Consider the following 14873-nt stretch of genomic DNA (forward strand, 5'->3'; position numbering starts at 1 on the left):
CAAATGGATTACTCTTTATCCTGTCAAAGGCCAACTATATTATCATAGTGGACTCATCTTCTAAATATTGACACGTAGTGATGCATCACGACAGCAAATCCCAGGCAATATTCTCCAAGCAAGTGTTGCCCTCAGGCTGTGCAAAGCTCCGGCTGCACTGTGCTTCCATATGGATAATTTGCTGGCTGCTTTGATTTACAACTCTCCTGCAGTGTAACTGGTTGATATTGTTGTGGTATCATTGTGATACTAGGAAACCTTAATGAACTGCATTTGACTTTCTTCCAGTTGCAGAAAGCAATATTAAAAAAAACACAAACAACTTAATGTGTGAAAAGAAGCAGTATTCACAAGACATACGCAGGATGAAATTTAACTTGAGTTGGCACAGAAAACACTTGGTAACTGATTAGTCATCTATTATGTGGTACAACTGATTTTCTTCTCCATTGAAGTTAAAGATAAAATTAACCCTAATGTCTGTACTATAACAGAAATTACGATTAAACAAATCTGGGACTACTAAAGTTCTACTAAATTGCAATCCATCAGCTCAATCGTGATGTTGACTTGATTCGATTGTTTTTGGTTCTGAACTAGCCTGATCATTTTAGTCATCTGTTTCAAAAGCTTGTGAGTGCAACGTCTACACTATAGACTTGAGCAAAGAAGTTCTAGGCTAAAACTCACTGCACTGCTAAGGGATTGCTACAATGTTGGAGGTGCCATTTTTTTGTGTGGGACAGTAAACTGAGGATGTGTGGGACATTAAACACGTTCCAGTGAAAATGAAATATTCCACAGCACTATTTGAAAAAAAGAGAGGAGCTGCTTCTCTGATATGAATGATCTCTTGATAGGATGCCCTGGCCAAATATTTTATTGTTGTTTGTGAGAACTTGCAATGTGCAAGATGGCTACAGGTGCTGCATATATAACAACAATTACAACTAACCAAAATAATTTAATTTGCTGCAAAAAACTTTGCAACATCCTGAGGCTGCACACATCTTTCTTGATTTGGATACACCGCTGTTGGACTGGGGTGGACAAAGTTAAAAATCACACAACATTAGGTTATAGTCCAACAGGTTTATTTGGAAGCACTAGCTCTTGAAGAGCTGCCCCTTCACCAGGAGGTTGCGTTCTTCTTTTACTTTCTTTCTTACTGTGACAACCCATCTCAATATTTACCCATTGCTTCCTTACTTTTTCAAAGTTTCTTTTTCCACTTACCTGTATATGCTGGGCCTTGAAAAGTAATTTGTTTTCATTCTGTAAATGTTCTCAAATCATTGTATTTGTTTTCTTGGATCTTCGTTGCTAGCACAAATCTTGCCCAAGTCATGTTATTATTATGCTGTTCTTCATTTGTTTGCACTCTGTATATTCAACATTCACCTAATACTCCTCTCAACCAACTAACTTCTGCCATTACCATCCGTTGATTTTCAACTTTTCTCATTGGCTAGCGTTGTCCAGAAGGCTGGCTGTTAAATGCTATTTTTTTTAATCGACCTAAATTTAAATGTATATTTAGTTCCATGTATAATACCTCCAATCAACAATATGCTTAACTTATGAGTGAGAAATTCAGTTATACAACAACATCCCTTTTAAAAAGGTAAACTGATACCGATTTTGTTGTGTCAAAATCAATAGTAGTTAATAAACAATGATTAACTATGGAGGACGGTGGGCGAGATGGACAAAAATAATAATATCAGATATTACATCATACAAGTAGCAAAAGTTAATATAATGATGCTTTATTTATTATGATGCAGTCAACTTTAAGATAAATCAACATCATCACTCCAAGACACACTTTTGTAGACAAGTATCCGGTGTTAACCCGATGTCATTATAAGATACAGTATATAGACATGCATCATGTATTTAATAACTTTTCTTTATACACACACAAGCATGGTGTGAGTTGTGTTTGAACAGGCTTCAAGTAATTACTCAAAGTAATTTAAAATGGAATAAAATGCGACCAATAGTGAACTTCAATAATCAGTTGATCTCAATCAGGACAATTTGTCATGTAAACCAAAAAACTTTCATTTGAAACCACATTCCTTGGAAACTATCAATTGAGCTCAACTGCAAACATACTGTTATTCTGGGTACATTCGCCGAGCTGGGAAGTTGGTTTGCAGAGGTTTTGTAGAGTGCGGTGGAGTCTCCCGTGAAGCGCTGTTGTACCGTGTCTGTTGGAATTTATGTGGTTTCATTCCCGTTGCTTCTGAACAACCGGAGCTGGCAACTGGAACCAACTGACAAAGTACAACAGCACTTCACAGGGGACTCCACAGCACTGAGAATGTTACCTACAGAGGGAATGAAATGTCTGCAAATCAAATTCCCAGCTTGGCAAACACACCCACAACAACTGCAACTGGCACCCGAGCTGCAAATCTTTCCACAAACCTTGAGCAAATTTACTGTTTTCATTTCCAATGCATCTCAGCAGCTTTCAACTTTTACTTTTTAAACATCTTTTCTCCATTCCTTTTAAAAATGCAGGCAACTAGCACAATTATACTCAACTTTGTGCATTCTTTTTTATAAAGATATTATTCATCTATTTGTTTTTCTTCTGTAGCTCCTTTCATAAACAAAGAAGTAGTCAGCAGATAGATTTGTAACATGAAGCAGCATTGGGATGCATGAGCCATTTCAACTCCTCAACAGAACTGTTGCTAGACTGATGTTCTTAATCTTCTCACAACACAGGGTCGTACAATACAGCTATAAAACTGACAAAGGCTTTTGATCAACCTAAAGATTACCATTACAACATTGAACCAGCATTAACTGATGGAAGTCTAATCCAACATCCTATGATCTAGTAGACCCATAAGTGATAAGTCATTGATCTACAACTTTCAAATATTTGTGAAATAGCAGTGCATGTCCTATACCTTACATTTTTGAACGATTTCAGTCAAAAGGTTAGCATCTAAGATATTAATAGGCTTCTATGTTTCAAAATGTTCAACTCAAAACCAATACATAAAAACAGAGACCCTGTAACTGTAAATAGACAACTTTACCTGCTTACCAGAAAGGAAAAAAGGGAAATACATATGTAGAAATCTTGAAGCATGGAGCTTAGTGAGACACGGGCAAATCAATTAAATGAATGCCTACGGAGACAAAGCAACAGCAGACATTTGGTGAAAATGGGAATTTATCATTGAAGCAATGAGAGATTTGTACAAAAAGCTTAATTGTATCAAATTAAAATTTAGGCAATAGAGATCATAACATGATATGGTTTAAGACAAAGCTTACATAATCCATAAAGAAAACAATAACTGAGTAAAAGAGGCTAAGAACAGAACTATGGAAAGTATATTGGAAAAATGTATTGACAAGTAAAACAACAGCTAAGAACATTTCAAATGGTGGTAAATTGGGTCTGAGTGGAATAAATCTCTCCAAAGAACAAGCAAATCAGTAATGACTACCTTTTTTAAAAAAAGGGCAAAACTGAGCTTAAGGAAAGCATTCATTCATTGAGGAAAAAAGTGATGAAAGGGAATCTGGAACGATTATGATCCTTTAAAAAAACTAGAAAGATGGGGGGGAAATAACAAAATTAAAATCAGAAAGTTACAATGTCAGTTAAATGGCAAATGTCTATTTATTATTCCCCAGAGCTTAACTGGGAAATCAACAGAAGCCAGCATGGAACCCTATGAGCATTACTTATACTTATTTAGTAAATAAAAAATACTGAAGTCAACCAATAACGACCTAATTTGTTGAGTTTAAAGTGATTAGTCTATAGAAGGCACAGTCATACATCATGGAAACAGGTCCTCCAATCCAATTTATCTGTGGTGATCCATTCCAATCTGACCTCATCTCATTTGCCAGCATTAGAATCATAGAATCCATATTGTGGAAGCAGGCTATTCAGCTCGTTGAGTCCACACTAACCCTCCAAAGAGTATTCTACCCCCACCTTCCCTCTACCAGTAATGCTGAAATTCCCATTGTTAGCCCATCTAGCTTGTACATCTTTGTGCTGCGGGAGGAAACCAGAGCACCTGGAGGAAACCCATGCAGACACAGGGAGATTGTACAAACTCCACACAGAGTGTTAGCTGAGACTGGAATTGAACCCAGGTCCCTGGCATTGTGAGGAGCAGTGCTAACCATTGAGCTACCATGTCACTCCATGTGGCCCATATCCCTATAAACCCTTTCTATTCATATAACTATCCAGGTACCTTTTCAATGTTTTAACTGTATCCACCTCCATTACTTCCTTTAGCAGCACATTCCATACATGTACCACCCTCTGTGTGAAAAAGTTACCCTTCAGGTCCTTTCTAAATCTTTCCCCTCTTACATTAAACCTATGTTCTCTAGTTTTCGACTTGTGTCCTAGGAAAAAGACTTTGGCAATGCATCCCATCTATGCCTCTCATGATTTTATAAACTTTATAAGGTCACCCCTCAGCATCCAATGCTTCAGAGAAGGTAGCCCCAGCCTATTCAAGCCCTCTAGTCCTTGTAAATCCTTTCTGTACCTTCTCAAATTTAACAAGATCCTTCCTCTAGAAGGACAATCAGAATTGTACACAGTATTCCAAAAGTGGCCCCGCCAATGTCCTGTACAGCCACAACATGAAATCCCAACCCCTTCTACTCAACATTACGACTAATGAAGGAAAACATGCCAGACACCTTCTTCACCACCCTACCATTAACCTTAAAAATCTTACCCTAATTTGCCTTCCAAAGACTCTTCAATAACGTGCAGCTGTTACCATCTCTCGGCAAGCACATAAAAGGTTAGTACTAAAGCCCCAGTAGGGGAGGCTCGCTACACAGAGATCTTGATCTGAACTAAACTTTTCTTTTAGATTACTTACAGTGTGAAAACAGGCCCTTCAGCCCAACAAGTCCACACCAACCCTCCGAAGAGCAACCCACCCAGACCCATTCCCCTACATTTACCCCTTCACCTAACACTACGGGCAAATTAGCATGACCAATTCACCTAACCTGCACATCTTTGGACTGTGAGAGGAAACCAGAGCACCCGGAGGAAACCCACGCAGACACGGGGAGAATGTGCAAGCTCTACACAGACAGTCACCTCTGGCGCTATGAGGCAGCAGTACTAACCACTGTGCTGCCTGACCTTTTTTCCTCACTGTAAATGTTCAAAGTAGCCGTACAATAGATGACATTTGTTACAAAGAACTTGTTAGTGACTGCTGTGTTTCCCATTCCTTGATCCAAAGGATATTTGCTGGTAAATCTTGCTCAGAAAGCAAAGGTGAGCATGACATTACATAACAGATGCATGATGCCTAGGAGGAAAACACACAGCAAATTGCTGTGATTTGGAATGCACTGTCTGAAAGGATGGTGGATACATATTTGGGAAGAAATTTCAAAAGTAATTTAATAAATATCAAAGTGGAAAACCTGACAACTATGGAGAAACAGCAAGAAAATGGACTAATTGAACAGCTCTTTCAAAGAGCTAACACAAATACAATAGTCCAAATGATCTCTTTCAGTGAATTCGCTAATTCTATGATTCTAGACCTACTAAACCCAACATCATAAATTAGGACCAAATCAGTTCGAAACAGTACCAAATATCCTACTCTCTGCACATATTTTGTGGATATTAATATCCATTTAGACACAATACAAGATCCTTTCTCTAGCAGGGCAACCATAATTGTACACAGTATTTCAAAAGTGGCCCCACCAATGTAGGTTCTGGTATTTCTTAATTAAGATCACTTAAAAACTTAGGATCTCTCACTTCACCCGACAAAGGGGCTGCATTCCAAAAGCTTGTCATTTCAAATAAGCCTGTTGGATAATGACCTGGTGTCCTGTGATTTCTGACTATATTCTAGAAATCATTATAAAACCCTTACTTACAGAATGAAGTATATGTTAATGGGTGTTACTATGCAAAAAATGTTGGTGAAGAATAAGAAGTCTAGTTTTATGCAAATAAGCATTTTGTTTTCCTTTTCTCTATTTTGTTTCTCTGGCTTTTTTTTCCAGTCCTCTACAGTCCACACTGTCAGTTGTGAAGAGCTTTCTTTAAGCTGCATCAATAAGAAACAAGTGGAGACTTAAGAGCTTAGCCCATGTTGTTTCATGTTCAGTGACTAGATGCAGTTGTCAATTGTGTAATCAACAGAAGTTTACAGGGAAGAGTAAAGGAATTTACTGCACTTGACTGGAAGCAGATACACTGATATTGATATTTTTCTTTCCTCAAAAGTAAAAACAGTGCATTGACGCCTAATGCCTCCTTTTATGGTTGATCATCCATTCTTTTAAATTATGTATCTACAAAACACCATGAAAATTCTTTTTAAGAAATAACTGAAAATATAAATGCAAATGCACAGCCTTGAATTTGATGCAACCTGAAAGAAGTCCACTCTTCATCTCTACTCTCTGATGAAGTGGAATAGCAATTTCATGCCCTTCTCAGAACAATACAGCCTATGGGGTAAATGATACCTTGCTGTTAAAATACACACTAAGCAAAGGCGGCACCTCTATTAGTTCATAGAATCATTAAGGCACAGAATGAGGCCACATGGTATATCGAGACCATGCTTTCTCACTGTAGAGCAATCCCTTTCGCCTGCACTATCCCTGTAGCCATGCATGTTTATTTCCCTCAGGTCCAATCCACTTCCCTTTTGAAGTCATTGATTATCTCCACTGCTACCACCCACATAGGCACAAAGATCCAAGTGATTACTTTCTACTGTATAAAAATATTCTGCCTCTCATCTCCCCAAATAATTCTTACCTGAAAGCTTCAGTCAATGCTCCCCAGCTAATGGTAACTTTACTTTTCTCTATGCTTACCCTATTTAAACCTGTCATGACCCTGTGGATCTCTATCAAGTCTCCTTTCAACCTCTTCTTTACCAAGAGATGGCAAGCCCATCTTCTCCAATCTACATTCCAGCCAAATTTCCTCATCTCTGGAATTATTCTAGTAAATTTCTGCATCCTCTTAAGGGCCTTTGCATCTTTTCAAATGTATGGTGACCAGAATTACACACAGCACTCTCATTGTCATCTATGTGACGGTGCTGTCACTTTAACAAGGTTATTTTGTCCTTGGTCTTTTTTTGAAAAAGAGGTTGTAAAGGCAGAGGTGCCGAGGGGTTGAGGAAGAACCTAGTTTAACAATGGCAGGGGCCTGCCCAATTCTCCCAGTTCAGGTTTTTCTAGTTTGGTTTAGCTGGGGCAGCCATGAGATGCTGGAGTCCAGAAAGGTTGCAAGGTTCAGCAAATGATTCCGGACTGACTTTTCTCTCGGAAATCATTTTGGATGTTGTTCCCTCCTTCCTGTGAGAAGCTGTGTTTCAATTTACTTTTTTGCCAAGGGCTGTGTTTATGAGATGTTACTGAATTGGAACAGTTCCTTAGTTAAGTTGCTATATCAGGTCAGTTAAGCTTTCCAATCGTCAAGTTACTCGAAATTCTGTTTTATTTTGTTCATATTTCAACTAGTGCTTAAAGAAACTCTGTTTTGCTTAAAGCCAAGTGGTTTGACCATTTGCAACACACCTAAAATATTCACTTGACATCTGCCTTTAAAATAAGAAAACGTTAGGGTCTAGGCTACCTTCTCAAAGTATTTTGAGGGAGTCTGGCCGGGTCCATAACACCTAACCTGAGTATTATAATGGTTCAACATTACTTCCCTGTTTGTTCTCACCACCGTGGTTTATCTTGAATAGCTTGAAATCCAAGTGCCTGACAAGCGATTTTCTCAATAGACGGAATCTTTCAGCGGGCTGAGCAACCTGGGCTATGGTGAGATGTTTGGCAGAATCGAATGAGAAGATGGATCTTGCACCAATGTTAATGCTTCTTACAGAACGTGTACTGAGTTTTTCACTAAGCAGCAGTGAATGATCAATTAAGGGGAATCATTGCTTGTTAAATACCCTATTAATGGCACAACTCAATTCATTAATATTCAGTGTCCCATCTTGCTAAATTCACCAAACAAGTTGAATGTTGTCAAAACTTGACATGGAAACCAAAGTGGCTACCAGGCAGATTCAAGTTCTCACTTGCTCTGAATGACCTCTGCGTAACCTATAATCACACTGCATAGACTCAGAGTTTTTAAACAGCAGAGAAACAGACTCTGGCCAATGATGTCGGCGCCGGTCATCAAACATTCATTTTGATTTTAATTCCATTTTCCAGAAACTCAACACATGATCAGCAGGGACTAGCCACATGCTCCTCTCATCTGCACTGTCACATTGGCATCTGAAAACTGCCAACCCATCACAACCATCATGCCACTCCTCTGATACACCTGCAAAGTTTCAGGAAGCACAGACTTGCACTACAAAGCACACTAGCAACAAGCACTGAAACATTGCGTACGGGGACCAGGCCTCAGCACAAGGATTAGACTGAGCTGCATCTCAGCGTTGCTTGTTTACCTAGTGCCAACCTGCATACTTGCAGCATTCATGCCTTACTTGCTATGCCCATTCACATATTGGTGCTTCAGCCAGAGAGAAAGGCTCCCACTATATTGATATACTCTGTTGAGCAGACAGACACACAGACATCTTATCATGTTTGTCAATAGGGATCTGAGTGGGGGTGGGACAACATGCTGCATTATACATTGCAACTTCAATCCAACAACACACAGCATGTGCCGACTACCTCATGGTAAACTGTATGTTTATTCAAATCAGCAGAGAGTCTTCCCCTGATACCCAATGATTCTAGTTATAAGCAGCCTCATGGAAGCATTGTTCACGTGAGTTGTCTAGAGAAGAGAAGCTATGTTTCAGTTGGGATCAGAAAACCATTAAGAAATGTTCTCTGAAGGGAATGGGAGCAAGTGACCAGAGAGGTCACAATGCAGGGAGACTGGAGTTAAAGATCAGAGTCAAAAAGTGTGGTGCTTGAAAAGCACAGCTGGGCAGGCAGCATCTGAGGAGCAGGAGAGTTGATGTTTCAAGCATAAGCTCACTCCTCACTTTCTCCTGGAGTTGAAGATCAGACAGCTGAGAAAAAGTTTAATGAATTCACATGGATATTCAAGGCCAGTAAATCTTTATTCACCATGTCACCAACCTCTCAAGCAGTTCAATGCACCAGTTGAAGATTCACTCATTTAGGTGCTTCTTCTCACCCTCACATGAAATCTAATGGCACCATTTGACCATGAGCTGTTGCCAGAACAAGCTGCTCTCTCAGTGGAGATCCAGAAGAGAACTGCCCCCTTCTTGGGCAGCCAGTAGAGAAAGCTGCCCCTCCAGACCCTACCACCTGGTCCAAGACCACCGCCCAGGTAAGTGCAATCTACATGGTGCAGAGAATGGCCAATAATACAATGTCTTTTTCTGCTCAACCAGAGTAAGAGTCATACTTTTTTTTCTGCCACTTCACACTCACACTCTCTCTGCTATTGTACCTACACCCCACCAAGGCTTATGCTCCGCCTGTCTCACTATTGCCTGCAATATCTTCCCTCACTCACTCTCAAGCTCCAACCTCTGATTCTGTCTGAAGAGCCCACCATCTTTTGACTCCTGCACCAGCTAATAGCTGTAACTCTCATTCACACCAATTCTAAACACTGACTGAGACACCTTACTCCTGCATTTGCAGGTACAGCCAGCATCTCTACCACCTCAGCAAAGAAACAGGCAGCTCTCCCAGGAACTACTTGCTGTGGTGTCACTAATCAGGGACAAGGAAGAACAGGAGCAGCAGGCACGGGTGTGGGACTCAATGGCACTTGATACCCAGAGGTTGCAGGAGTGCAAGGAATCATGGACCCATCTGGCTGCCTCCAGATCAGCAGCTGCTATGGAGAGCCAGGACCAAGACTTGCAGGTCTGCTGGACAGGTGCACACACCTGGATTCCAACCAACAGGGACAGGAAACCTTGAACTGATTCTAGGTGTCTCTTCCTCACAAGGAGGCAACACAGTGCCTGGAAGCACACAGTCAGGGTTGGAATCATACAAAGAACTCTCTTCTTAATCATCTATCCCATTAACCCCAACAGGCATCACACTTTCCCAGGCGCATGAGATGAACATGCTTGATGAGATCATTCATTATCCCATCACCACGCACCACATGAAGCCACAATGTTACTGGCCACCAACAAATATCCCTACCACATTGCACCATTCCCAGACATGCTCTACTGTACAGCCTGGCAAATTTTGTTGCCTCCATAAAAAATTTTTTATGCCCTTGTCCAGAGCTTGCAACCCCCAGTCCTAAAGACTAGCTTGTTGAGGTTCAATTACATGGCAATTGTTACACTTGCTGACCCTCTCCCCCTTAGTTATACAGACAGATCCAACACACTGTCCATGGCCTACCCCTTTGATTGGACAGCCCAGATATTGGACTGGTGCCTATACAGCTTCTCAACCATGTTATCTATACCCCTCAGATCTGGTACACTGCAGTCAATGAATTGATAATGACCTACTCCCCTGACTGCGGAGGGTCAGACCCCTTTATCAATATCACACTGACTGGATGCCTGCCCATAATCAATTCCCTTGACTGTTGGAAGAGCAATACTAGACTTGATGTGCCAGGAACCCCAGGATGATTGGTGCTTCTTTGGACTTCAGTGAGGATTATTCTGCTAAGACTATGAGATATGCCTGCTTACTTGCTGCAGCATAAGCTGCTAGCTGTGAGACTGACACAATTCCATTGTTGGAGCAGTTCAAAGACTCACTCCAGGATTTCTCAGTATAGACTCAGGTTCACACAAGAAAATAGAGTGAAAACTATTTCCAATTCAACAGGGTATTCTAATCTCCAATTTACTGCTGCACTGTCTGAAAATGCCTATTTGCAGTTAGTGGCAGTAAAAATGGGACAAAATCTTAGAAGAATTTCAAAGTCAACAAGAAATCGTGCCTGGTCACTAAATCATAAATTTCTCTTGCTCTAATTTGTAGGTTTTAACAATAATACATAACCGAACTGCACAGGTAGCAAAAATATTTAACCTTATCATTGTGAAATGTGAAAGAATTGTACACATTATGTTTTAAAACCCAATACATTGAGGATTGCACTGACACAATACTGACATAGTACCTTCTCCAAGTGTTCTTTATGAATAGGTGAGACTCAGATGATGGTTAAAATATTCATGAGGTGGTTTGTGGTCACAGCTGGAGGCCAACCTTGTTCTCAACTCAAATCCATATTTGCAAATTTTTCAAACAGTGATAAATATGGAATTTTTGCCAGAGTTTTGAACGGTTGCTAATTGGGTTCAGAAAAGTATAAAGCATCTGTTACATATATGGTTCTTCCATATTTACACTCTTGGCTTCCGTGGCATTGATTGCTTTCAGGAATATCTTAATGTGCCACGAATTGAGATACATTGCTTTCATACAGAAGCATGGGGTTTCTTTATATAGTGCCCCATCCTAACATCAATCAGGGATGCAAGTCTTTCACACATGCAAGGAAACATTTGGAGAGGTGATGCCTGTTATGAATTGATGAGTTATTTTATTTCACAGTACAGTAAAAACAGGCAGAGCAGGAGATATGATTAGACTTAATATGCAAATGTACAATTTATTGGAACTTAATTGTACAAAATGAAAACTACACCATGTTTCTAAAATCGGTAGGTCATCTTGCATAAACAGGTTGTCTAGCTGTTCTCCAGTTTTCTATTATTTGCTACATAGCTTCAAAGCATCTTGTTTTAATATGTGATGAAATGATTGTATCCTTGAGTTTTTATTTTATCATCACATTCGATTCACCCCAGGAGAGTATCAACTACTATTCAATATGGTAGACGCAAATTTTTTTTATTGACTACAGAGATAGACCAACAAATTGCGTATTGTTCACAGTTGATGGGAAACAACATCAAATCCATCTCATGAATATTTTAATAATACATGCCCTCTTTTTTTATAATTGCATGAATAAATTATGTTTTAAAACACAAGTAAATTTTCTTTCCAGACATATCAAAATTGACACCACCTCACTATAGACCACCCAACCTAATAATAGTGCATTAAACCTCTAGTGGTGAAGGTTTAACCAAAATTAATGGTCACCTATAAGACAACCAAAAGGGACAACTAAAAGGCAAGCTGTGTCTGACAAATTTGATGGGATTCTTTGAAGAAATAATAGAGTGCACTGAAGAAAGAAGTGCTGGAAGTTGTGTATGAGGAGATCCAAACAATTTTGCTGCAATAGAGCCTTGTTATCAAATGAAAGCACATGTTATTAAAGTGTGGCAACATGGGCAGGATCTTCATTAACAGCCAGAGTAGAGAGACTGGGGGTTAATGAGCATGTTTTAGACCAGAGGCACCTAAACAGTCAAGCCATCACAGGTCAGTCACAAATCAAATTGAACTTCAGAAGGGGCAGCAGGGTGGCACAGTGGTTAGCACTGCTGCCTCACAGCACCAGGGTCCTAGATTTGATTCCAGCCACAGGTGAGTGTCTGTGTGGAGTTTGCACATGCTCCAGTTTCTTCCCACAGTCCAAGATGTGCAGGTCAGGTAAATCGGCCATTCTATATTGCCCATAGTGTTAGGTGCATTAGTCAGAGGGGAATCGCTCTGAGTAGGTTACTCTGTGGGTCTGTTTCCACACTGTAGGGAACCTAATCTAATCTAAAAACTTGAATGTGAAATATAATATCAACAATTTCAGATGAGACAGGACAATGGAATATGGTTAACCTTGACAAAAAGTATAGAACTTACTTCACGATAATCTAGACAGTTAATTGGCCAAATAAATTCCAGATGAAATTTCTGTGGAGAAACACTAGGAATATATTTTGGAAGGATGAATGGGGAGAAAACATCTGCATTCAGTGCTGCAATTCTAAAAGGAACAAAGAGACTTGAACCTTCAGACATGTATGGGATGTTATATTTTCTAAATAGCAGACTCGAATATAAAAGTTAAAAGATGAATGTAAATCAGTAGCTAAGCTGCAGTTAAAATATTATGTCTTGGTTTGGATGTTTTCCTTTTCAAAAGACACGAAGGACAAGACAGGCTGCTGGAGAGGTTTCTTGATTAATGGATGAGACAGTATAGTTACCATGAGAAACTGTTATTGTTAGAATAAGTAAGCTTCAAAGTTGTTCTAAGAACTAGTGTTCACAATGATGAGAAGTTCTGATGAAGAAAACAAAGAAAAGATATTTCTTCTTATCAGAGCTACAGTGAAAGGGCATAAATTTAAGATCACCACCAGAGATCAAAGAGAGGTTAAGACTTTTGTTAGGAAATAAGTAGAAGAGGGAATGGGATGAAATGATTAATTCTTTCAAGGAGCCAGCACAGAATTATTCTTGAATTGACTCCTTCTGTGCAATCAAATTCTACAATTTTACCCTGATATTTTCCAACATATGGAATTATAGGAATAAAGCCCTGGCTACACCACCACATTATATCAATACAAAATTTGCATAATAACTACATAATATGGCATTTCAGCTCTAAAGCTATGATGGTCTTTTTTCAAAAATCCCTCAGGCTGTGTATCAAATGTTGTGCAACTTTGTTCCAGTGGAAAGACTGGCCAGACTTCTAAGCGAACAATAAAGCTGTCTTTTGCAACGTTGAGAGAATCTGGGCATTCCGACCTGAGCTCCTAATCATTAACAACAGATCTGTGCATGCATTCAGACTGGAGCTATGGATGCACAACAGATTCGTGTTATGTTAAGCATTTAATTTTTAACCATATTGCCAGCAAAGCTGCTCTATCATGATGCATCTTGAAAACAAATAAAGTCCCAGCAACATTTTTCAGATCACAGGACAGCATTGTCAATACACTCCAAGTGGTGTGTGTGTTGGCGGGGGGGGGGGGGGGGTGTTGAAGGCAGCAATAACTAATTACATGAGCAAGATTACAAGACTGGGATACAAGATATACAGCTTTGTCATGACCCCCTCGTTAACTACACCACTTACTAGGCTAAACTCGGGAGCATTGGAATCTTCACTGCTCACCTGGTGATTGGTTTAATTGCAACAATAGTCAAGAACCTCAATATGATCAAAGAGAGAGCAGTTTGATTGACTGGCAAAAGAACTAACGTACCTAATATCCACTCCCTTCATCATCACTGAGCTATGATGTTGGGCTACCTAGCACTTACACTCTACGGAATGAACTAAAGCAACTCATTAGGCTTACACTGAAAGGACCTTTCGTGCCTATAATCTCTATTTCTGAAGAGAACAACGATCAGCTAAAGGTCTTTTATACCTGATTCTGACTTTGCATGGATATCTCTGTTCTTTTATTATCACTATGGCAAAATAATGTGATTTATTAAATAATTGCTACTAAGTCTGCAATTATTCAAAAGTCTAAAACTACCACCATGTCTGGGCAATGGGTAATGAGATCAAATGACCACTGTCATTCATATTACAAGATCAGATAAATCATTATATATTATCAAAAATAACAAAATAATCATGGTCTACTAAGTCAGAGGCATTAATTGATCACTTGTTTTTGACTCTGTAGTTAGTCTGTGTTTATGACAAAGAAATTATGAACTCATTGGTTAATCTTTGAAAATTATTGTACAACCTTTTAATGTTAAGTTCAAACACTATAACTTGATGAAAAGTTTACTAATGAACAAAATTTATCATGTTCTTAAATATAACCTCTTGAAAAAGTCCTCAGATGTAATCCCAGTTCACAAATAGGAAAAAAATATATACTTCTGTTCCGCCAATCTTAGAAAACGGTATGAAAAAAATGAACTTGTTTTTTTCCTTTCCCTATTTTGGTATC

The 14873-nt window shown here is 39.3% G+C and overlaps 1 protein-coding gene across 8 annotated transcripts in view; it reads right to left on the reverse strand.

Moving 5' to 3' along the window:
• The window catches only part of LOC140478939 (inactive N-acetylated-alpha-linked acidic dipeptidase-like protein 2), a 950375-nt gene that overhangs the window by 544352 nt on the left and 391150 nt on the right, over positions 1–14873 (reverse strand). The window lies entirely within an intron of this gene.

Source organism: Chiloscyllium punctatum, chromosome 6, assembly GCF_047496795.1.
Source record: "Chiloscyllium punctatum isolate Juve2018m chromosome 6, sChiPun1.3, whole genome shotgun sequence".
In the NCBI taxonomy this organism is placed as follows: Eukaryota; Metazoa; Chordata; class Chondrichthyes; order Orectolobiformes; family Hemiscylliidae; genus Chiloscyllium; species Chiloscyllium punctatum.